This window comes from Apus apus, chromosome 1 (genome assembly GCF_020740795.1).
Source record: "Apus apus isolate bApuApu2 chromosome 1, bApuApu2.pri.cur, whole genome shotgun sequence".
Classification (NCBI taxonomy): domain Eukaryota; kingdom Metazoa; phylum Chordata; class Aves; order Apodiformes; family Apodidae; genus Apus; species Apus apus.
The window spans coordinates 138,694,413-138,719,394 of record NC_067282.1 but is presented as its reverse complement, the minus strand read 5'-3'; positions in this window follow the sequence as shown (position 1 = coordinate 138,719,394).

Here is a 24,982-nt window from a genome sequence, read left to right as displayed (position 1 = left end):
TAACTAGGTTCTTTGGGATCAGTTCGTATTTAATCTTTTCTGTTTGGGGGCAGAAGGAAATGCTACTCCAATCTCTAACTCTCCAGAGCACCCGTATCATTGACAGAATAATTTGGATCACAAGTTTTAAAAATCATATGTCTAGGAGCCAAAAGTGATTGATGGATGGTGTGGAACATATTGCTTCAACAGTAGCATTCATAGAAAAACTCTTGTTTTCCTTCACAGTTACCTCTACCAAGTCTCATACTGGACAGTACTTAGAAGAAGGGAGAGAGGAGAATTTTTTACTTTTGTTTGTGGAGGGAGCTTAAAATTGCAAAAGAACTGCAATTGAAAAAGAAATTACAGAAAGTTAAATAATCTGGATGTTTCTTTGCTCCAGTAAACACATTCACTAGACAGTTAAAAAAAATGTTTATGATGTGCCTAATAGAGCCATTCTAGTTTATCAGTTAAATATGTATTCATAATTTTTTTAAAAGGAATATTATTTACCCAGAAGACCAAAACAGTTTCTAAAAGAGCTTTTCCAGTCCATCATGTAAATATGTATTTAGGACAAGTGCTGTGTGCACAGTATTAAAAAAAAAATCCTCTGCAAATCTCTTTGAAAAGTTATTACACATGTCCACTGCTACACCAAAGTTTTAAATATTCATATCTCAGTTGTTTCCTTTTTCAGATTTCTCAGTTTGGTTTGAATACATTGCGGGTGAAATGCTCTGCAAGAGCTTCATTTATTGAATGTTAACAGGCTTGCGTCCTAAGGAACTGCTCATGTGTGGCAAGCTACATATGTGCTTACATCTTTACCAGATCAGGGACTTAATTTTTTAGGCTAACATTCATTTATAAAGAACTGTCTTCCTTACATGCCCACAAATCAGTGGAGATGGTTTATCTACCTCTTACCTGTCTCTCCCTCCCATTTTCCCTTGGGGAAATTATCTGCATATAAAAATGTGTCTCCATTATTTGGACTCTTTGATGTACACAGCAAAGTCTCCACAGCCTTGCAGACCACCATCAGATAAAGCCCTTCAGAAGTTTAGCACACAAGGCTAGAAGACGGCAGAGGTGAGTGTAATGAGAGGTGTGTGCCTCTGTTACGTTGAGGTTTTGAGCTTTTATTGCCCTTTCTCTGGGCTACCAATCATGTGCTGCAAAGATAAAACAGGGAGAATGCTTGGAAGAGATGAAGGTAAGTCGCAGTGCCGTAAGTCCTCTTTGTAGTTGTCCTGAGCATAAAGGCAGAGCTGACTGCTGCCAGCTGTCCACCACAACCAACGCTCCCCCTCCAACTCTTCACGGGACACTTCTACACTGCTGACTCTCCACGAGGACAACTCTACTTGTATTGGTGGATGGGGCACGGGGCTGCACGACTCATTCCTGCTCCGTTCCTTCCTGACACCCGGTGCTGTACCGCTGCTCCCGGCCGCGCGGCCACACGTCCTCCCTGCCACCCAGCACCACCCCTCTCTTCCCTGCCATGCAGGGCCACGTCGCCAGCCCTCCCTGCAGAGGAACAGCTGCCAGCTCCCTGGCTTCCTGAGCAAAACCCTCCTGTAATTCTCCCCACCAACATTCCATCCCGCCTGCATGTGAGCTGGCCAACATTTTAATTTCCGTGTTTCAGAACGGCAAGACTTGTATGAGAAAATGGCTGGCCCTGCCACCAGGCAGTGCTCAGATGTGTGACTTCCCCCCCATCTCTTGCCCCTCTGCCCGCCCACCTCCTCCTCCTCCCCCAGTCATGGGTACTGCAGACGGGGCAGGAACAACCTCGCTGGGCGTTCTGATTTGGTTTGGTGGGTTTTTTGGTAGCGGGGGAAGCGCCACAGGAGTGGCTCCGGTAAGAAGCTGAGGGGCTCGCCCTGCTTCCAAAGCCCAGCCAAGGAGCCATTAGAGGGACAATAGATGCGCCTCGGCGATTACCATACGAAAGAACAACTATAACAGCAGAGGGGCACCTGAAGGGAGAAGAGCTGTGCTGGAGGAGGAGAGCGGTACTGGTGGTTGGTGAGGAGGAAGGGGAAGAAGGTGCCCAAGCAGAAGTTTCCCTGCAGCCCATGGCGAGATGGCAGCTGTCCCCCTGCACTTGTGGAGGAACGTGGTGGAACATTCCCTGAAGGCGCCAGGAGGGGTGAACATGACCAGGGGACTTGGATTTTGTGGCCAGAGAATTTGCTGCCTGTGGACTCTGCGCAGCTTTGGAAGACCCCAGCGCCAGGGGAATTTGTTCCCGAAGGAGCCCCGTGACTCTGTGGGAAGCCCAGGCTGGAGCAGCTCCGGACCTCGTGGGAAGGACTTATGAAGGAGAGGTTTGTGACCGACTCTCTCCCAAGGGAAAGCAGGGAAGGACTGTAAGGAATCCTTCTTCCTGAGGAGGAAGGAGCAGCAAGACCCACCAGCCTGTGAACTGAGTCCAAACCCCATCCCGTCCCCCTGTGCTGCTGGGGGGAAGGAGGGAGAGAAACCGGGAACAAAGTGATTTGGGCCCGGGAAGAAGGGAGGGCTGGGGTAACATAGGAAAGCCCTGCTCTTTGTGTGTCCTGCGTGTGTTTGATGGATTGTGAAATTAAATTATTATTTTTTTTCCCCAAGTGGAGTCTGTTTTTCCTGGGACCTTAATTGGTGAAGAACCTTCCTTGTCCTTTGTCTCAACCCATGAGCTTTGTCCTCATCCCAGAGTGTGCGTGAAGGGGGGTGGGGGGAGCTGAGTGAGCGGCCTCGGCGCCGGGTCTTTGTTGTCGTGTTGGGCCCAAACCAGGACACTGGCTGTCCCCGCTCTTCTCCCATGAGAGATCGATCACTGCCAGGCACTTGAGGCTCCCTGTGGTGCCACAAAGAGCCCCTGCCCACGTTCAAGGCCTCTACGGAGTTCACCATGCACTGGGAGGATCAGCAGTGTGGTTTTGGTTGCTGGGGAGGAGCAGTCTGGTGGTGCGCAGCGGCAGGGAGAAGCAGACAGGGCCAGGAGGCAGGGAGGAGCAGTGTAGCACCACAGCACGGCAGAGAGGACTGGTTCAAGACCGTGCTCCATCTGCCAAGCTGCATAGAATTGTCCTGGCAAATAGTCAGTGGTATAGAAGCATCCGGTGGAGGGATTGCTGTGGAGAGTTGGTGGCAGACAGTTGTCCGAGACCTGGCTTGGAGCGCCAGAGAACTGTCTGTGGAGACCTGCCGTGTCTGCGTAGAGGTGAGAGATGGTCAGGAAGATCATTCTCATTTGTATAATATGTTAGGGATTTTGAAAATGTTTTTCCTTCCTTTCTCCATCATACTAAAAAAAACCACACCAAAAAACCACGTTCTTTTAAGAGAAATAGAATACAATACTGACTTCTGGAAATTAAAAAAAAAACAACAAACAACAACAAGAAGCAAACAACTTTAAAAACTGAATGAAAGCCCATCTCCATGTTCCTCAGTATGCACTTTGCATGAGTTCGCTAAAAAGTCAGTTATTAATTAGTAAAGTTGTAGAGACAGGCTTATTTTTATATTGCTTTGCATTCATATTATTGCTTTGTGAGTACATGATGGGTGTACAGCAGTACCAAGCCTGTATTACAGATCCAAATACAGATCCAAATGCAAATTTAGATCCAAATTTTTAAACAATCTGAAGTTTTTCCAATTAAAAAAAAAGGCAGTAAAAAACTGTATGTGCTTATTGCTAAACAATCAGTCTGAACCTTTTTTAAAAATGAATGTTTACATACTAAATTCCCTTCTTTTCCAAAATTTTTCTTGTGGAATCTGTCATGACATCTTTTGTCAACATTTCTATTGAAATATCTGTCAAAGCTTTTACTGAAAACTAAGTTTGAATTATATGCAAAAGAAGATAAAATAGCAATTTTATCTAAAAATTCAAGTAAAAATCCCTGAAAATCGCCTGTAATGTCATGTAAACAAAAGACCAATATCTTCTTTAGAACTGCTTTTCCATTTTTGAGAAGGTCAATTTCACAACGGATTATCCTTCCTTTTCCATCAATTTTTCTATCTGGCTTCTCTCTGTATTTGACTGTCAAGAGTTGCAACAAAAGAGTAGCAGAAAATCCTCCAGAGTTTGTGTTAATTATTGTTGCTATTGTTATGATTGGTTTGTGTAAGAGATCCTGTGTTCTGGATTTGATTTAAAGACTGGAACATTATTTAGAATCATAGAATCTTAGATTCATAGAATCATAGAATATGCTGAGTTGGAAGGGACCCGTCAGGATCATCGAGACCAACTCCTGCCCCTCTGCAGGGCACATCAATGATCACAGCATGTGGCTGAGAGCATCATCTAAACACTTCCTGAACTCAGGGGGGCTTGGTGCTGTGACCACTTCCCTGGGGAGCTCGTTCCAGTGCTCAACCACCCTCTGGACGGAAAACCTTTTCCTGATACCCAACCTGAACCTTCCCTGATACAGCTTCCTGCCATTTCGCTGAGTCCTGTCATTGGTCACAGGAGTGAACAGATCAGTACCTGCCCCATTCCTTCCCCTCGTGAGGGAAGGCATGGACTGCAATATGGTCACCCCTCAGCCTCCTCTTCTCCAAGCTGAATAGTCCAAGTGACCTCAGCCGCTCCTTATAAGACTTCCAGACCCTTTGCCATCCTTCTGGCTTTCCTGTGGAAGCTCTCCAATAGGTTGATGTCTTTTTTGTATTGTGGTGCCCAAAATTTCACACAGTCCTGAAGGTGGGGCCGCACCCATGCAGAGTAGAGCGCTTAGGGTATTACTGTTTTACTCTAAAGATCTTACTTTCCCTTTTTTAGAAATCCATGACCAGCAGCACCGTTTGAATTTGTTCTGTGAATGCCAGTGTACCTTCTTGTTCATTCTGATATACCTCACAGGTTGTTCTGCTTTACGCAGATCAGAGGGAATACTCTCCTCTTGGTGGATATATGCAATATTTTTCAAAGACAAATATGTATATGAGGCAGTGGCTATGTGCTCAAGTTTAAGGCCTTACAGTTACTGTTTTGGGTCTTATCTAATATGAGCACTATACCCAAGTCTTGCTCTCATTCAGAAATGTTCCATTCATATAGCTGAAGTTGTGCTTTTAAGCCACCTTCTACATATTGCATGGAACTTTGTTGTGATTTTTACCTTAATTATTAATTTTTAACCTCAGCATTATTAATAATGCTCTTAGCACTTTAGCATCTTGATGTTTTTATGTTCCTTTAAAACTTCTAGTGTTTGATATTTCAACTCCCTCCCTTGTGGCTCTTGTAATGAATTGACTGTGTTCTTCTCCACTTTTCCCAAAGGGAGAATCTGCTTACTTATTCCTAAGAGGTTGCTGAGCCTGCTTAAACATGAAAATATTGTCTTATTTAATCAGTTTCTTGATCTTGTGTTTCTTGTTTTCTAGTTGTTCTCAACTTCAGTAGTTAACTGCAAGTAACCTGAGGAAATAAACTGGTAAAGCTCTTCTGCTTCTAGGCCATTGGTTTTCATCTTTATAAAGTTGAGCACCATCAGATAGTAAATCTGCACAGGAGAAAAGGTGTTTTGCAACCAGTGGATACTGTGAATGTAAATCTCTTAAAATATAGAGGTTTTCCATAAGATCTGAAGGAGTTGCATTCACAATCATTGGATTTAGTCACAGAACTCCAGTTTCCTTCACTGGGAACAGATTTGGACTTGACTCTTCAGATGATAAAGATGCATTTTCAGATTGTCTTGTAGTTTTTCCCATTTTAGATACCTAGGAGGACCATTTATTTTAGTTGATTTACTGTGTGATGGGTATAATTTATATTAAATATTCTACTTTAAAATCTGATTCCATTAAAACAGCACCAGGCTTACTGTAATTTAGTTATTCACTGTAAAATTTTTCTAGTCCACAAATTAAATATATTTTTTTTTAATTTTAATTGTGAGTGTGACAAACTCAAAAATTGTTCTTAACATTACAACCTCTCCCCTATTAGTAAAAAGGTTTTCTGTGCTAGATTAGGGTGCTTCCCATTACACTTACACTTCAGGTTTGTTTTAATGCCATATACCATTGTTGACATGTCTTCTTTCAGCACTTCATGTAGGTAGACCTTATTGGAATCGAAGCCATTCTTGCGATCTTGCTTGTCATGAAGTAGAGTCTAGGCTGTTGATCTTAGCTAACTCTCCCTACAGAGTTAAAAGTGAACTATGAGTTTGTGTTTCATGTACTTAAATCTGTAGAGTTTTTTCACTGGAAAAACAAAGAAACCTCCTAAAGCTCCATGGCTTCTAAGACATAATTCACTGTTGGCTTTGTGCTGTTCCACTCCTTTGTTGTTAATCAGATTGAGCCAGCTTGCCACTGAGAAAGTAACAGTAGTGCTACCAGACTCCAATCTCTCAAGCCTTCCTAAAAACCTCCTGCAATTCCTTTTGTAGTCTTACTGTCTCATTACGCAGTCATTGGACTACATTCCTGCTGCATTTTTTGAAAGTTTGACTCACACCCTGTAAATGTCAATAATTGCATGAGAGGTATCTTCTTGAGGGTTCCAGAAAGAGCCATTGAATGCAGGGCAATTTGCAGTCTTGCTTTGTCAACTGACAAAAGCAAAAGACACTAATGACAGCTGTGGAAGAGTTCTTGAATGTGTGTACTTCACCCTTTCACTCCTGGGAGCTGTTGCCTTGTTTCAGCATTGTTTAAAATGTGTGCTGCATTTGAACATGACTGTCCCTAAGAAATTCTCTCACATTTTACGTTGTGGATGTAAATAGTGGAGCCCTCCTTGTGCTATTTCAGTACTTTGGCTGCATCACTGTCTCTTCAGAGAGAGGCCTGTTAGGGTTAGGTAAGGACTTACAGAGCATCACAACATATCATAACAATGGTGGCATCAAAGTGCCTCATTTGCAGAAATGTCGGTCTTGTGATAATCTGCTCTCCCAGCATAATGCAGAACATTTTATTCAATAGCTAATCTGACCTTGAAAAACCTGCAAAGCTCATTTTCTGCATTTGAAAAAAAGCCTCAGTCCTTTCTATCTTGTTACTTAACAATCCCATATAACTTTTAATTTTTACTTCAGATGAATTACCCATTTCCATTACTTCACTATATTCACTCACCTATTTCTTATCACCTTTTTCAGCCAGAGGAATTGTGTATGGAATGTGTTATTATACATAGATCCAGAAGGAACCTGCACCCTGATCTTTCTATTAGTTTTCAAGTAAGTGGAGAGTTGGTAAAATTAATTTTTCATACACAATCTCAGTGGAAATCTAAACATATTAATTGTTAACACTTCTCCAAAAAGGTTTTGTTGGTTTACATTGTTTTTATGTAATGACTAAGGTCAGAATATTTCAATTTAGAAATGCCATTGCAGCTCCTCACAGTAGAACTACTTACCAGCACTTCTTACTTTGAGTCCAGCTTCCTCTTCAGATTGTGTTTGCTGTAATGTCTCAGTTCTCTGCTTAGGGAATGCATCTTAATAGGAATTCCATATTATTACATGTATTGTCACATGTTATGGGAAAAGGCAGTGACCAGGTTTTTGAGTGACAGAAAACATGGCATGGACAGTAGCTCCCTTGAAGCACTGTGATAGTAAAAATCAGTATTTCTTTTGGTGGTAAGAAAAACTAGCTTTGATACAAAGAAAAAATAGTGCTCAAAGATTTCTCTGGTTAAAAACATAAATTTGCACAGGAAAAAAAAATACAAAAAAATATAATATCAAAAATTGTGTTAATTTTAAAGTGGATTTTTGAAATTAATTATTTAATTTTCATTAATGAGAATATTATGACAATTTTTGCCCCCCTTTTGGAATGAAATGCAAATTAATTCTTCTACCTGAGGTACTTCTCTTCACAGAAGATATCTGTCCTGTGTTATAACTCTCTGTTCCTGGCAGGAAATCTAGAACTTTGATTTTTCATCATGTCCTACTTAGCTCTTTGAAAGTTACTTTTTTTTTTTCGTTCACAGACTTCAATAACAGTTATATTCCTAGAATACAAATTTCTACAAATATGGTAAGTCTCCATAAATATTTAAGAATATCATAAAAGCATAAACAATTTTAAAAATATTTCTGAAAAACAAGTAAATAAGTTTCTCACCATCCTGTCTGCATAAAAAATTAATTTTTCTGACTGTGAACCTTATTGCACTGTGAAAATGCTTGTGACATAAAGAGGTGTTATATGTCTTTAGCTTTTTTTATTAACAGAATCACAATTCAATTTTTAAAGGTTTTTTCTGTACTGTTTAATAGATAGAAGAACCCTTAATTCATTCTACTGAGTGTTTATGCATTTTGCACAAAGTAATCACTTGAAAAATGAGAGAAGGTAGTTGGGAGTGAAGAATAAAACTAGAGCATCTCCCATCTCTCCATGGTATGATACTCACCAGGAGCAGAGTCCCCAAAACCTGGCAGTACCAGACACTTCCCATGGAAGTAGTAATCTAGGAGCACAAGGTAAGAGAGCTGCAGTTCCCACAGTACATGAACATGACATCTTGTAATGTGGTGTGGCTGGTGTTTTTTCTTCAGCTGATGAAGACACCGGCTCCAGCTCTCACACCTTCTGGGATGTTATCCAGCCAACTAGACATAAAACAAAAGAAACTATGACAACCCTATCAACACTTCTGACCAGATTTTGTAATCATAGATGACCAATTCATGTCTCCTAAACTAAATATATTCAGTATGAGTCAGTGATTGTTGGCACTTACTGGATGGAAGAGTTTCCACAGGACTTCTGAAGTGTTGATCTCTGGTCCTCAGTACGTTTACTTGATAGGAGATGCTCACATGAGCTGAGACGTTCAGTTCAGCCAAGATGAGACAACCTTGTTTTGGTCAATAGAACTTCAGTAGTCTAAGCAAAAATTAATCCAGTTAATAAAGTTATTAGTCAAAACACAGCTTCCTACAGTTTCTTAGACATCTAATGGAAATTCAAGCACTTTCTACACAGGCAGGACAAATGTTTTTCTTGGAGCTAACTTTACCTATCTCAGTTCCCTATCTGTGTAACAGCCTTAACTCTGCCTTATGTAGGTGTTGTAAGGATAAATATTTTAATTAGAGATTTTGACGTGTTTCAGAAAGCAGAGCTTTGGGGCATACAAATTTCTAAGATGCAATCTACTGTGTTTTAATGTGTAATGGCACCTGTAGGTTGTTTTAAAGGAAATTCCTGTGCTCTGCGCTGACAGAGGTTAGAGGCTATAGTAAGGAGTGCAAAAAAAAAATATTATTCTGTACAAAGCTAACCAGTTCACCTGGCTACTGCCTGTGATCCCTTGTATTGGTTTATTTAGGAGCCTTCAGGTGATAAACACATTTATTTTTGCAGGAATCTCCTCAGGAAACAAAAGTATTCCAGATTCTAAAACAACTGGTAATACTTTAATAGATCTAGACTCTCAAAGCCACAAAGGTGAGATCTTTTTGCTCTATATTTTATATAAAAACCTTTTTAAAAAAATAAATAAAATAATTATACACAATAAGTGGAACAATGAATATGCCAACAGAAAAAGTGATTGACACTTCCACTGAGGAAAGAGGTGTGGTACCACCTGGCACCCCATACTGAAGCGGGTTGATAGCACTGTACTGAAGCAGCATAGGACGGCTTTGTAACAACCAGTGTGGGAGCACAGCATATGCTACTGTTTGTCTGCACAGGTGTTTGCTAAACAACCAAAAATAGATGACTAGTCTCAACTGTATTTTGACCATTCAGAAGCACTGTAAGGATCTAAATTGTCACATGGTTTATGGAGATCAAGGTCACAAAAACTTCACCGGCGAGGGCCATTTAATCCCATGCACATGCTTTCCTTTCTGCTCTGTGTTTTTGAGGGTACTTCTCAATTGGGTCAGGAAAGTCATCAGGTTATTAATAACTCCCAAACAACCCCAAACAGTTGCATTCACATGTAAGAGGGACTTCCTGGGGTAATGGTGAGAGGCAGGATGGCTAAGAGGCTGTTTATGCTGACCTGTTGCTGAAAAAAATGTTCTTCGTACTGCAGTTTAGGCCATCAGACTCTCTTCTGTCTCCTACTCTGTACTTTTTCATCCTGCTTGCCGTTTGTACCTCCCACAGCTGTGGCTAAGCTTAAAAACTTCAGTTGCCCAAATGGAATCGATAAGGACTAGATTTTTTTGGTAGTGATGGTTGGTTTAGGTATTTTTTGTTACAGAATCACAGAATTGCAGAATCATCAAGGTTGGAAAAGACCTTCAAGATCATGAAGTCCAACTGTCTGCCCTACAACCTCTAACCACTAAACCATCTCCCAAAAAAACATGTCTACCCGTTTCTTTAACACCTCCAGGGATGATGCCTCCACCACCTCTCTGGGCAGCCTGTTCCAATGCCTCACCACTCTTTCTGTGAATAAATATTTCCTAATATCCATTCAGTTACATTCAGTTTTCCCTAGCTGGTGCGTGAAATGTTTTTCAACAGATGGTCATGGCATTTTAAAGGCTGTGAGTGGATTTTTAATAAGTCTGACTAATTTTATGATCATTGCAGTTCATGTGTTCTCAACATTCCCACTGACTTCAACAGGAAGGGCTGGGTGTGCAAAAAATGTTATATTGGACTCAGCCAATGCAACTCTGGCAATGTGGATGCATAAAGAAATTACACTCTCATGCTGTGGGCTGAAAGGCAGCTTCAATTGTTTTCCTCCATTCAGTTGACTTAATGTACTATAGGGCTTTGTTTTCCCAGCCTTGATAGCATCAGGCATTGGCCAGAGCTGGAGGCAGAAGTTAGAGTAGCTTTCTGTTCAGCAGCAACAAACACTATGTTTCTTAAAGTGGTGTGATTTGTGGGTAGCTCCAGCTTCTTACTTCACTGCTTAAAAAAATCCCATCATGACTGTTAAAAACTCCTCTTCATTTTTCCTCTTTCCAGTCCTAGGGTTTTGCCTCCCCCCCTCTTTAAATTCAGTGAATGAGATGATGTCTCTTTGAAATCTTACCTGGTATTTTCTCAATGCCAGAAGGTAATACATCATGGAGAGATGGCCTAAAGCTATGCCCTACAAAGCTGAGGAAGAAAAAGGTACTCTGCTCTTCAAATATTCTCCCTGCAATATTGCTGCAGCAGGGATACACTGTCCTGCATTTTCTTCCTGTTGACAAGTTCGCATCATAGGCCATCTGACCTGATTTCATGAAGTGATCACACTGCAAATTAGAGAGGATCATCAGCGCTCGTCTCCCTGAACTAGCTGCTTAGAAAATGTCTGTCAGGTTCACAAAACAGTAAAATCTGGTTGTTACCAAGAGAGTGCATCTTCAGATCTCTTCTCTGCACATTTGTTGAGGTTTACTTGAATTTTGTTACACTGACAAACATGATCTAGCAACACATAACAAACCCACTTTTGGCAAGCGTAGGAATATATTTCAAGCAGGTTTCATTTGATACCTACAAGACATCTCTGTTTGGTTTATATAATAAGACAAATGCATGCAAATCTGTCCACCAATTCTGTAAATTATATACCTGGAATCAGCAAGCAATACAATAAAAGCTCACTAAGTTGCATTTTACCTATCCACATATCCCATAAAGCTGACATAATAAAAAAATGGTTCCTTCACCATTTCTCAGCAAATATTTTATAGCATATACGATGTTTTCTAAGGTCTTATATTGTTGCAAATTTCTAACTTTTTACAAACTATAGTGAGATTGATTCTCCATTAAAAAAAACCAACAAACCTAAACAAAACCAGCTTCACAACATTTATTATTGCTTTGCAGTGCAAATATGAGTGTAAATAAATAATTTTCAACTGCAATATCAAGCAAACATAGCTGTTGAGATTAATACATTGGTTTTGTGTGAGTATTTCTTCATCTGCTCTGCTATTTTTCACAATTCAGTAATTAACTGATAACTACTGAGCTATTATTCAGTCTCTTTGAACATTCTCAAAAAGGGATACATGCCCAGGACTAGATCTACAGCCCTCATTTAGGGCTAAATTCACAACAGATTACAATGCTGGTTATTTCCATCACCTCCGGTCTCAAATGCCAGCTACCAGGAGAATGTACAACCCCAAATGAACTGCAGGCGTTTTAAGATGAGGGCATTTGAGTCCTAAAATCTGAGTCCAGAAAAGTGTAAATAAGTGTAAATAAAACATCTGGTCATCCAGACTAGCCTCTTCAAATTGCAGTGGTTACCGAAGTGTCAAACCCCGGTCCTTTTCTGTGCCTTAACCATCCCTCAGTCTTCTTGAGTTAGATACCAGTGTCCACCCAACCCTACAACACATTTTGAAGATAAAGCTGCTTCTGCCACTTTGTCAGTATCCCATTGACAAATGCCCAGAGGTCTTACCTAGCCAGGGGAATATTTGGATTTGTATCCCTGCTTTATGAAAAAGGGTTTGAAGTGTTTGAATCTGCAACTGTCTGTGAACCTGCCAGCCAGAAATGTGTTGCTGGGTGGATCTGTCACTGGCCCATCCATCCCATTTTGTGCATCAAGAATAAGCACTAAATGTAACTGAAAGAGGGCATGAAAAAAAGCAAGGATTTGCATGGTGCTCTTCTCAATTGGCAGTAGAAGCTATTGGGAAGTAGAGAAACCCATGGTCTATTCACTGCTCCAGTAAGTACTACAGTATGTCAACAAATCTACACACATGTAGGTGCACATAGACTTGTGCAAGTCTGCTAAGCATTGTCTACAAAGTCTTGCTCACACATAATTTTCATCTATGGCCAAATGTGTGTTTATTATTCCATACAAAGCCTCAACAAGAAGGACTATGCCAGATCATCATTCCTGAATATCTGTTAGCATAATGATTGCAGTTTTCCCCTGGAAGATGCGGGTTTGTTTATGCTCAGAGAGAAAAAAAGAATTGAACCCATATTTCCCATATGAATGCTCTAATCAGTGAACCCATTTAACAGAAGAATGGAGCCAATCTAGCAAGCATGCTCAGAGAATGAGTACTGGGACAGGTCCTGCCAGCCAGATATATAGAAGAGAGACTAGGTGTCTGCCTTCTGCTGCTATTGAATCTGATCCTTATTCCATACTTTGATCAGGGATCATTCCTCCCTTCACTGAATAAGGGTAACAGGCTGTTTTGCAATTGCAACATGTAAGAATTGACCCTACTTACAAGGTTTTTCTTTGCTGCAGAAGCTGCAAGGGTAGACTTAGCATCTGCTGCACACTGCTGCTTTTTCCATTACTCTCTTCAGCATATTTATTTCAAAATAGCTGTAAGAATTAACATTACAGCTACAGTCAGGAAATTAGCTTTTGTCAACACTTTCTGGTAGAATATCTCCCATTGTTCAAATGCTGAGTTTTCCATCCATCACTTTGATCTAATAAGTAAAACTAAAAAGGGCTTCTACTTTTCAGAGATTGTTTCTCTGTTTGTTTTTAAGAAAAGGTTAGGGTAATATAAAATAAAATTAATTTAAATTTGAGAAAAATGTGTTTGTTTTCTCACATCTATGAGTGTGTATGACTGCCTTGTTAACCAGATATATGTTTATAGTGTCTTTTTCAGAGGCATCCTAAAGTGATTTAGGATTAGATACTCCATTTCTTGAACTTGTAAAGCTTCATAATAACACTAGTTAGTTGTTATTCGCTAGTTTCACTGCAAGCTTTCAACAACTCCCACCAGATGTTAGAAAGATTCTTGTAATTTTTTAGCTGAAGTGTAATAATGCTTAGTCTAGTATACCCACCCTCATGAAAGGACATGTTAGCTTGTTTTCAGCCCTGTATTAAGTTGTGGCTGCTGTGCCACAGAGCAGTTTGGAGCACAGACAAACAGGTTCTTGGAGTATTTTTAATTTTCTCTTATGAAGTAAGGTCTCCCTTCTCCTGACCAACCTACTAGTACTTTGCTGTATCAATTCCAATTTGCATTCATATTTCTTGTACAAGAATGACCTGAATTGTACAGAGCGTTTCAGGTCTCACCAGGTGTTGTACGCTTGTATGATATCATTAATCACTTCTCCAGCTCAAATGCCTGCTATATCCTATGTCTGTATTTCCCTGCCTTGTTGCTGCTTGTGGTTCACAGTCACTCTTCCTTCTCTTTGCCATGTTCAGTGCAGAGGATGCAGAGCAATTGTTTATTTTGGCTTCTAAAACCCTTGTACTTCTACTTGCTTGCTCATTTTTTGTTTCTAGGGGTGTTTCTAATCTTGTCCCATACTGCTCATGTCTCCCAAATTGGTCATCAAACTTCTCTAGTGTTTTACTCTTAGAATCATAGAATCATAGAGTCATAGGTGTTGGAAGGGTCCTCTGAAGATCATCAAGCCCAAGCCCTCTGCTGCAGCAAGAACACATAGGGCAGATCACACAGGAACACATCCAGATGGGTCTTGAAAGTCTGCAGAAGAAGACTCCACAACCTTTCTGGGCAGCCTGTTCCAGTGCTTTGTCACCCTCACAGTAAAGTTTTTCCTCATGTTGAGGTGGAACTTCCTGTGTTGTAGCTTGGTATCTTTTCCCCTTGTCCTATCACAGGGTACTACTGAAAAGAGGCTGGCCCATTCTTGACATCCACCCTTCATATATTTATAGACATTAATAAGGTTCCTTCTTAGTCTTCTCAAGACTAAACAGTCCCAGGTCTCTTAGCCTTTCCTTGTATGGCAGGTGTTCCAGTCCCTTAATCATCCTCATAGCTCTCTGTTGGATTCTTTCCAGTGTATGCCTGTCCCTCTTGAACTGAGGAGCCCAGAACTGGACACAATACTCCAGATGTGGTCATATGAGGACAGAGTAGAGGGGGAGGAGAATCTCCCTTGGCCTGCTGTCCACGCTGTTCTTAATACATTCCAAGATACGGTTGACATGGGCTGCTTTCTAGGAGGTCAGCCCCTAATCTATAGCAGTAGATGGTGTTTTTTCTCCCCTTGTGCAGAACTCTACACTTATTCTTGTTGAACCTCATTAGGTTCATCTTTACCCAGCTCTCCAGTCTGTCTAGATCTCACTGAATGGCTGCTCAGCCTTCAGATGTATCTGTCAATCCTCCCAGCTTTGTATCATCAGAAAACTTAATGAGGATACACTCAATCCCCTCATCCAGGTAACTGATGATGTTGATTAAGACTGGGCCCACTATTGACCCCTGGGAACACTAGTCACAGGTCTCCAAATGGACTGCTGATCACAACCTTCTGGGCTCTGTTGTTTAGCCAGTTCTCAATCCATCTCACTGTCTGCTCTTCTAACTCACATTTCCTGAGCTTATCTACAAGTTAACCAGTGAAAGCATCAAATTAAACTAACTTAAAGCATTCTTTCACAGAACAGCCCACATCAGTCTTACCAATAGACATTACCTTGTCTGCAGTATTGTTTTAGTAGGAATGACTTCCCCTGTCTATCTAAAAGTTACATTGCTTGTGTGTTCAAATCTATGTGAAGGTACTTGCTCAAAACACTTGGCATATTACCTAAATTCAATACAGGTAATAATTCTATTATTCTGTGGATAAACATGATGGTTTACATTAGTGTCTCCCTGTACCAGCTCTCCAAAGTCTGCTACAGTGATCCTCTAGCTGTCTTTTTCTGAGCATATTAGCATTTTAATCAGTGAAATATGTTATTTTTTTTCCGTGCCTGTGCAAACCCTCAACCTTCTGCTTTGCCCTTGCCTGCTCAATATTTTTACCTTTGCTGAGAGCTGATGTCAGTTTCTCACTTAGGTGATGGACTGTATTTTAATTTTTTTGTTCTTTGAAAAATAAAACTTATTTATTCTATTTCAGAATATCTAATTTTCCATGGGGAAAGAAAAATAATTCTGTTCTAAAGATCTATAAAAGTATGCATCTGGAGGACATGGCGGGGCTGTGGGATGACACACACGATAGGGAGGGACTACTTGAAAAATAATTCCTCTTTGCAGAAATTTAGCTAAACTCGGGTTAGCAAAGAATTTTACTATCCTTCTGTGATCCAAAATACCATAAAATCTTACAGAACAAGCTAGACAGGTAACCTGGTACCACAATGTGCAATGTTTCTATGTTTTTTTGTTAAACAAAACAGGGAAACATTCTATGGATACCTATTCCCTCCATTAATAATTAGCAGATTTCATAATGAGCTGATCAGCTGACAACACCTACATAAAACAGAGGGTAACAATACTTGGCTACTTCCAAAAACCTATCAAAAGCCAATATTTGCAAAGCAAAGTTTTCTTTGAAGTCAAATGGTAGTCTCTGGAAACTTCTAGCACCCTGTTATGTACCAGAAATGTTTTTTGACAATTTTAAGAAGTTATATGGGAAATAATAAAAAAATTCCACAGGGCTTCAGCTACATATCTTACATTGACTTCAGTGGGAATCATGCAGTGAAATGCCCACTTACTGCTTTGAAAATGTACCCCTTAGTGTTTCATGTCATGCTGAGAGACAGAGCAGTGATCCAAGGTCCAGATCCACAGCAGGAAGCAGTACACACAATGTGCCGGAATCCTGTAAGGCACCACTGTGTTAAAATATGCAGCCTTTAACTCAAAATGACAGAAATCAAGGGCATTTCAAATTAAGATTCCTAAGTGCCTCCTCCCCTCTGTCCCATTTAGTGACGGTCATACCTTTAGAGCTCTAATATGTAAAGTTGGGGTTTTTTGTCTTCTCTTTTCTATCCTGCCCTCTATATGACCTCTCTCCTAATTGGAATATATCTTGTTTTTCGATAATGGAATTTCCCCAGGAGATAGTCAGTTTTAGAGCTGAAAATTAATTTACAGACCCTGCTTGATTGCATGCATCAGATATGTTTGTCTTTCACTACATAGTGACCTTCTCCTCCCCTCTGCCTTTACATCTTCATAGCTAGGAATTCACTCTAGAGTCAGATAACATGCCTTTTCACTCTGTGAGCAAGGTATTTGTGTCATCTATTTCACGTGCTGATGTTTGCTTACCAACGGTATTCTGAGAGAGCTGAGTCCCAGTCAAAAGATCTGAATTTCTCTTATTCTGTGCACAGCAGCTTGCAGGACTACAGCTTTTCTGATTTTGTAGCAGCTTCCACTTCATGTAGGCACTAATGCTCAGGATTGGAAAGGAGGTCCATATGAGTCAGAGATTATTATTTTGCAGTGCAATTTTGTCCTTCAATGTGAGTCTGCTCACAGCTCCACAAGACCTCTCTCTTGAGCTGTTTGAATGAGACTTAAAGGATAGGTCTATACAGGTTTTTGCCATATCGAGTGGATACAGTCAATCTGTTTCCTTCCCATTCCTGTAATAACTACAAAAAAATTAATAAAAATAAAGAGACCTCTTCATTTCATATGATGTTTCAAGAATAGTAACCTGACTGTATTGTGGGGTTTTCTCATTTCATCAGTTAAGATTTCTATTTTTAATTAGACAAGCATATTTCCAGAAAATACGTTCCTATGCAGAGCCAATCTTTTATTCTGTTCAAATGATGATGTCCTGGAGTGCTCAATTTGAAATGAAAAGTTGAGCAAACACAGATGCTATTCAGAGCCGTGCGTTTGCTCACGCTCAGTGTTAAGGACACTTGTTCAATGTTATTTTGACAAGTTTATTTAAGACAGTAAGTGTGGGATTTACCTCACCTAGACTTACATGGCCGCAGCATAAATTTTTACACCTCAGCCAGGCATCCTCAGTGCCCTTTCTACTCAATAAAGAGGAATAGGCACATTTAGCTCATAACTCATCTGACCTATTTGAGACATTTCCAATCCTTGCATCCTAAAATCACTACAGTGAATATTAAAGGACTTGAAGTGGCTACATCAGATCAGTCAGCAACTGACACATTTACCACTGGTTAAATGGATCCACTTAAAGCTACAGGGCAACTTCTTTCACAAAGTGAAATCTCTGTGGTACCCTTTGGTTTTGAAATCTTGATCAGGCAATTACTGTGATACCTATGAAGAGGTCTTTGCTGGAGCTCATCTCAGACCAGACAGTCTTTGGGTTAAATAAGCTTTTCAGAGCAATCTATAACAAATGTATTTTAATAATGGGTTTCTCTCAACTTTCAAATATTAATGTGGTCACAGGGTCAGCCAGTGAGCGTGTTCAAGTTACATGTTGATGTAAATTAAATCCTGAAGTTTACATACGTGTAGACACATCCATGCATATATTCACACACATTTTGCACGGAGTGAATAATTTGCAGCTGCCAAGCTCAGTAGGCCATAAAATATACGAGGAGTTTGTGCTTTGAATCAAATAATCCTGGCCTGTTTTGATAGACACAGAATTTATGTCAGTATAACACACCTAAAGGAAAATTTTGAGGAGCGTTTGGGGCAAGGAGGACAAACTTTACAAATATCATAAAAACCCCTAATTGATTAGGTTAATTGGGTAGCAGCAATAGTCAAATTGAAACAATATGCTAACCTCAAAGTCTGAGAAAACATGATAGGGTGCATGTATGTGTACATTGCTGAGAAAGATCCAGCAGATCCAGGTTTTCAGCAGCTATCAGATTTCTAGACATTATTTTGAATGTCTGTAGAGCAGCACAGTGCTGTTCCCTAACCAGAGAGCTCTGCCAGTTTATACCAGCTGAGAATTTCATCCATAGTCTTTATTCTGGAAAGAAGGAAAAGAGAGAAAAAAGAACCACAATAGAACCTCTCTGAGTGAACTTTTATCTATTTGGTGCAGGTGTGCCTAATCTTTCACAGTCCAAGAGCAAAGAAAATAAAGTGTACAATGTAAAAATGCTGCAAGTTTTTAAAAGCACTTAATTTAGTATATTGCTGGTATTTTAATTCAAAGTACCACTACAAGTAGACAATACAACATGAAACTTTGCTGACCTTTGTGACAGACTTAATGCTGATATATATTTTAAAACTCATTTATATAATACTAGACTTTTGTTTAGTTTCTTTATGGGTAATCAACATTTATTGGGGAAAAACAGCAGTAACAAAATGTCATTACCTTGCATAATATATAGCAAATATATAGCCTCAAAACCATCCTCCTGCCACAAGACCCTTATGCCTACTGCCTTCATCCCCAGGCATAAGCTTTCAGTTTTCTTTTGGCAGGAGTCACAGCCTGCTGCTTTACATAGAAGCAAATTATTACTGATCCCCTAAACATAAGTGTCAGCAGCCCCAGGTGAGTTGAGTTCATCACCGCAATGGGTGTCAGGTGGATTAGGAGCCATTTCAGGTCGTCTCATGGGGAACACAGAAGAGCTTTGGTGAGAAATGAAGCTCTTATAAATGTAACAGCATACTGGAGATGGATAAAGTGGGTAAGTTATAACACTGGTTGTTCTATGCTATCAGCTATTTTTTCATATCAATTGCTAGTGACATTTGCTTCTCACTGTTAGAAGTATGCAAGTGAGGCTCATGGGTAGGGGTGGGAGTATTTCAGCTTATAGTTTCTCCTGTGCAAGCTGAAAGAAGCAAAGGAAGCTTCACAGGCATATCTGCTAAGCTTCTGAGTAAAACCCTAGTCTCCTCCACTAACTCTAAAATCTCCATTATGGTACTTTATCATCTGACAGTTTCAGCACAGGTGATAAACTGTCTGTTATTCAAAAAAACACACTTCTTATACTTTTTCCTCACTTTCCCACCTCCTGTCATCCATTTTTTTAAATTGTCATAAATCTATTTTTGCGATTCTAACCCAAAGACTGTCTTCTTCTGTAGAATACCTGCTGTAATAGGGTCTTAATCTCTGATTACTAGTCCTCAAATGTTGCTATATTACAAATAATTTACAAAACAATTTCAAAATATCTGTCATTTAGAGAAAATACCTTGAGTGAGGTCACTCAGATCTCCAGCTTTAAAAAAAAATATTTGTTATTTCATTAGAAATTCTTGTGGATAAAAATAAAATCAAAATTAAATCCAAAAAGTTGGTTTTATATAACTCGGAATGTTAAAAAAATGTTTGCTTCTGGTTGACAATTTGTATGCAAATGAAAACAACAGAGCTATAGCTGGTGCTCTCCTGTAACCTTGATACTGCTGCTCACTGGGTGTCTTTACTGTAAAGTGTGATGCTTTTGTCAGAATTACCAACACTTTTAGAGAAGTAATTCTGAGTAGAATTAAAATGACCTTCTGCACCTTAAAAGGGCAATGAAAGGGGAGGGGAGGGAAAAGAAAGAGCAAATAGGTGCATTTCTGTTCATTATGAATAAAGTATAGTTATTTAAATCAGACCACTCCGCAGAGTCAGAAATGAGCTACTACCGCATTGCCAGTGTTTTGAAAGCCATGCCTTTCAAGGGGAAGAACATTTTCTCAGCAGTTGTTGGCTGAGTCTACTGTGACTGCATTCCTATGTTATTTACAGAGAAATACATGGAGAACAAGTGTGGGGGTAAAAGAAGCTGGGTGCTCTTCCTTCTCATTGAAGGCCGCAAAGGTTCAAGATATTTTGTAACTAGCAGGGGTTTGTTTCTCAGGTGTTACCTTGCAGTGCTGGTATTACTGCTTATATTTCAAAACCAACTGAGTTTATTTTGAATATTTGGAGTGTTGACTGTTCCAGCTTCTGTCTCTCACAACCAGCCAGGTCATGGTACCAATAAAAGCCAATAGGCAAGTCTTAAAAAGACATAAAGACTTTAAATTATTTAACTGCTTTTGTGAGATCCCAAATAAAAAGGAGTCCTTGAGGTTTAGGGGTGTTGAGGTCCAAATTAACTGAGGATTCTTCTGGTGTAACAGCTAGTTAGACAGAGGAGGCTTTACATAGAGCGGGGCATGACCTCTGGGTGTTACTGAAATGCATATAAAATAATCCAGGGAAAGCTGTGGAAAACTTTGGTACAATTTCATGGTAAGGGTAATCAAACTCTGCATTACTGAAATGCAGACATGCTAAATACTTTGTGTGATGCTCACCAGGTATTTCAATCATAGAATTATAGAATGGTTTGGTATGGAAGAGACCTTAAAGTTCATCTAGTTTCAACCCTCCTGCATGGGCAGGGACGCTTCCCACTAGATAAGGTTGCTCAGAGCCCCATCCAACCTGGCCTTGAACACTTGCAGGGAGTGGGCATCCACACCCTCCCCCGGCAACCTCTTCCAGTGTCTCACAGTCAATAATTTGTTCCTAACGTCTTACCTAAATCTACCCTCTTCCAATGTGAAACCATCATCCTTTGTCCTATCACTACATGCCCTTGTAAAAAGCCCCTCCCCAGCTTTCTGTAGGTCCCCTTCAGGCACTGGAAGGCCACTACAAGGTCCCCCCTGGAGCCTTCTCTTCTGCAGGCTGAACAACCCCAACTCCCTCAGCCTGTCTTCATAGCAGAAGTGCTCCAGCCCTCTGATCATCTTCTCTAGACTTGCTCCAGGAGTTCCATGTCCTTCTTGTGCTGTGGTCTCCAGAACTGCACACAGTCAGCACGTGGGGCCTCACAAGAGGGGAGTGGAGGGGGAGAATCACCTCCCTCAACCTTTGGGTCAAACTTCCTTTGATGCAGCCCAGGATATGGTTGGCTTTCTGGGCTGCAAATTTTCAGTTATGATTTCCCTCTGATTTTGGGCAATCTTGCTAGCTGGCTGAAGCATCAGCTTGAGCTCATAGTCTAATTTTAAAAACTGGCTGAAACTCATTTCTCAGAGGTAGCAGATGATGAGGAAGGACTAGGAGAGTTCCATTCTTCAGGCTGAGCTAAATTACGTAGGGACCACTTGCCCATTCATGTTCCAGAGTAAAAAAGTTCTGCTCAGATTTTGCTTTCCACCGTTGTTGTAAACGTCGGGTTCCTCGAGGTTTTTTACGGAGAGGTGAAAGCTGGTGTGGCTGCCTTGCTCTTAACATTCCTACTGACACCCAGTGGCTCCCCAGCACAACTGCACACAGCGCTGCAAGCAGCCTAGCCTTAGTAACAATGAAGTAATAATAAAAGAAAAAAACCAAACCAAAACAGAACACAACAAACAAAACAAACAGCAGCATTTCAGGGAACTTCGGTGACTCTAACTGACACCGGCGTCCTCTTTTTTTTTTTTTTTTTTTTATTTTTTTTTTTTATTTTGTGGAAAAAATAAAAGTAATCAAGAGAAACGACTTGTTTGAAAACATGAAGCAATTATATCACCCAGACACTGACAGTCTTGGTCCATCATCGGACCTGTGTCCAGTTTTGGAAAGCATAAATGGTCTCAGCAAAACACCCAGAGAAGTTCCCTGTGACTCATGGCTTTTCATGCAAGAAGTGGTGAGGAATCATTTTGTGACTGCAAAAGGTGTTTGAGTATAAGCTAATTTTTAACAGTACAATATGTCATCACCTCCAACCCCCAAAAGTTTTCAAGTACAGTTTGAGGAAAATAAAAGAAAAAAAGCCTTCACATGGCTTCAATTTTCTGTAAAATAAGGTGATTTCCTATAGAAACAAATTTCATACCCTGCCAAGTATGACTACTGGGCCCTCAGTATTACTGGATATTTGATATTTTCTTCATGTCTCAGTCAGTCTTTGGTAAAAGAAGTCCCAAAATAAAGAAGCCCAGCTAAGAATCTTAATCCTGGCCTATTATTGCTTTCTTAGCAACAGCCCTTTCTGCTTTAGGAGACAGCTGTCTTGTAACTCGTTGTGAGCAAAGGGGGAATGGGATTTGTATAAAAGCCGAGGCATTTGTATAAAAACTCATTTATGTGCAGGATCTAGCCCTGTGAATGTAAATGGAAGCTAAAAGCAGAATTTGTATTTTCTGTTCTAGGAATATGGCAAAAAAAGCACCACGTGTAAGGAATGTGGAACTGGAACAAACTTGACCATCCAAATGTATTAAAAGTTTAAAAAAAGTGAAGTAATGAAGTAAATGTAAAGCAATATCAAAAAGCAATATCAAAACCCCTGAATGGCAGTTCACAGGCTAAATGAAGCAGTGCTGCAAAGAATGTGCAGTCACAAGGAAAGCACCCACACATCATGCATTTTAAGGACTCACCAGCTAATATTTCCTATCTTTTTCTAGAAGCCATACGGTAAACAGATAGCACTAACAAAGTCAAATATTAATAACCAGGAACTGCACATCTCCAAATCCCCTTCCCCCAACCAGCAAAACCCATAGAAATTTACACTGACCAAAGCAAATAGAAAATAAAAGTCAAAGCACTTACATGGTTGACATTTAGGGATAGAACCAAGTACCCTTTCCATCCTTTTGAATTTCCTAAGTTATAACATTAACAGAAAATAAATACACATTGAAATGGAGTAACTCATGATCGTGACATATAGTCACTGAGAAGTTATAGTAATAAGGTCTTAAAACAGAACATCCCAAGAAGAAATTTTAAACTGTCTCCAGACAGCTCAGATCAATTTAACGTTTTGTCACACTCTGAAGTGATCTGGTTAGCTTTGTCCACCCAGAACAGCTTTCTCAGTATAATTACATTCCAACCCTACAGTTCTTTTTTTTTTTTTGAGGAGAAGCATATTTTCAACTCTCTCAACACTGTGATTGATTTCTTGTGCAATGGAAAGAGATACAGTTTGCAGAAGCATGAAAACAAATCTACGAAAATGTTGATGGAGGGGACTTGACTCAACCCTTCACCTGAGTGTTGCATTGGGGGTTGGTGGTATAGAATTAACAAGGAGGGGGAAAAATGTATTTCCTATTTTGTCAATGTTTCTGGGCCCTGTCCAGTTTCAAAAGTAGATACTCCAGATCAACACATATAAAAAATCAGCATTAAGAAACTGTTCCTTCTAGCCCATGTAACAGCAAATTACACAAAAAAACCTGATCCCTGTACTCTCTTGATTGTTCAAGTGGTGGATAACAGGCTCAACATAAGTAAACAATGTGCTGCAGAGACAAAGAAAGCCAACAGACATTTTGCATTTCAAAGAAGACACCTTGTTGCTGAAGCCTGGTACTGGAGGCCAGTAGTGGAACACCAGTCTAGTGCATTCACTATATATCCATTCACAAGTGCATTGCAAATGTGATCTCTTACTCAAGTGATCTCATTTGCTTTCATAACTGAGAGGGCATGATTACAGTATAGGTACACAGATAAAAATACATATATAAATATATATATATATAACAAATTGCATACTGAGCACTTGAAAATCAAATTAGCAAGATGCTAAGTTGGGTATTGAATTTAAAATTGATAAGACTGAATGAAGATTCATTTAGAATCCCTAGGCATTATTAATAATGTAAAATTTTCTAAAGACCAAGGTTGGAAGAGGACTTGAGCGCCTTACACAATTGTTGGTTCAGCAGTCAGTAAGGCAATAGCTGCTGTTTACTGATATTCATACCTGGTGTTCAGGCAGATGAAAAGCTTTTTCAAAAATAGCTGTGTGAAGACAGGACAGACTTTTTGCCTTAGAGGAAGCATTGCCTTTCCTTCCTCCCTGTTTATTAATTTCCATTGTCTCATTCCATGAGATGCTTATTTGAAAGGAGGAGATCTGGGCTTTTTACGTCAAGTTCAAGAGTAAAAGGTGTGTTTAGACAAATAAAGTTAAACATGCTTTTGTGAAAGAGATTTTAGTCTTCTCCAGGGGCTGTGAATTTGATGAGAACTTCCTGTTTGTTTCCTCCGTGAAGTGAAGGAGATTTGCCTGGCTTTTTAGATTAACTCTGTAATCAAACATAAGCTATTCTCTTTCCTCCTGTGGTAGGTTAGATGCTGCGAGTCTTTGTCTGTATGGATGCATGCACAGAGATTCCTTTTGTCATTCATTAATCATTAGAAAAGCAGTAACCTAGTAAGTATACACACACAAAAGATGGGTGTGAGAAATCCACAGCTATGTGTCACCACTGCTCCTTGCTGCTATACAAAATACATGCCAGATCCACTTTCAATAAGGAAGCAGGAGCAACTAGCAAAAACATATCTGTACCACAGCTAGTCAAGAATTTCTTCCCACTGTCCTGTTTCTTCCTTC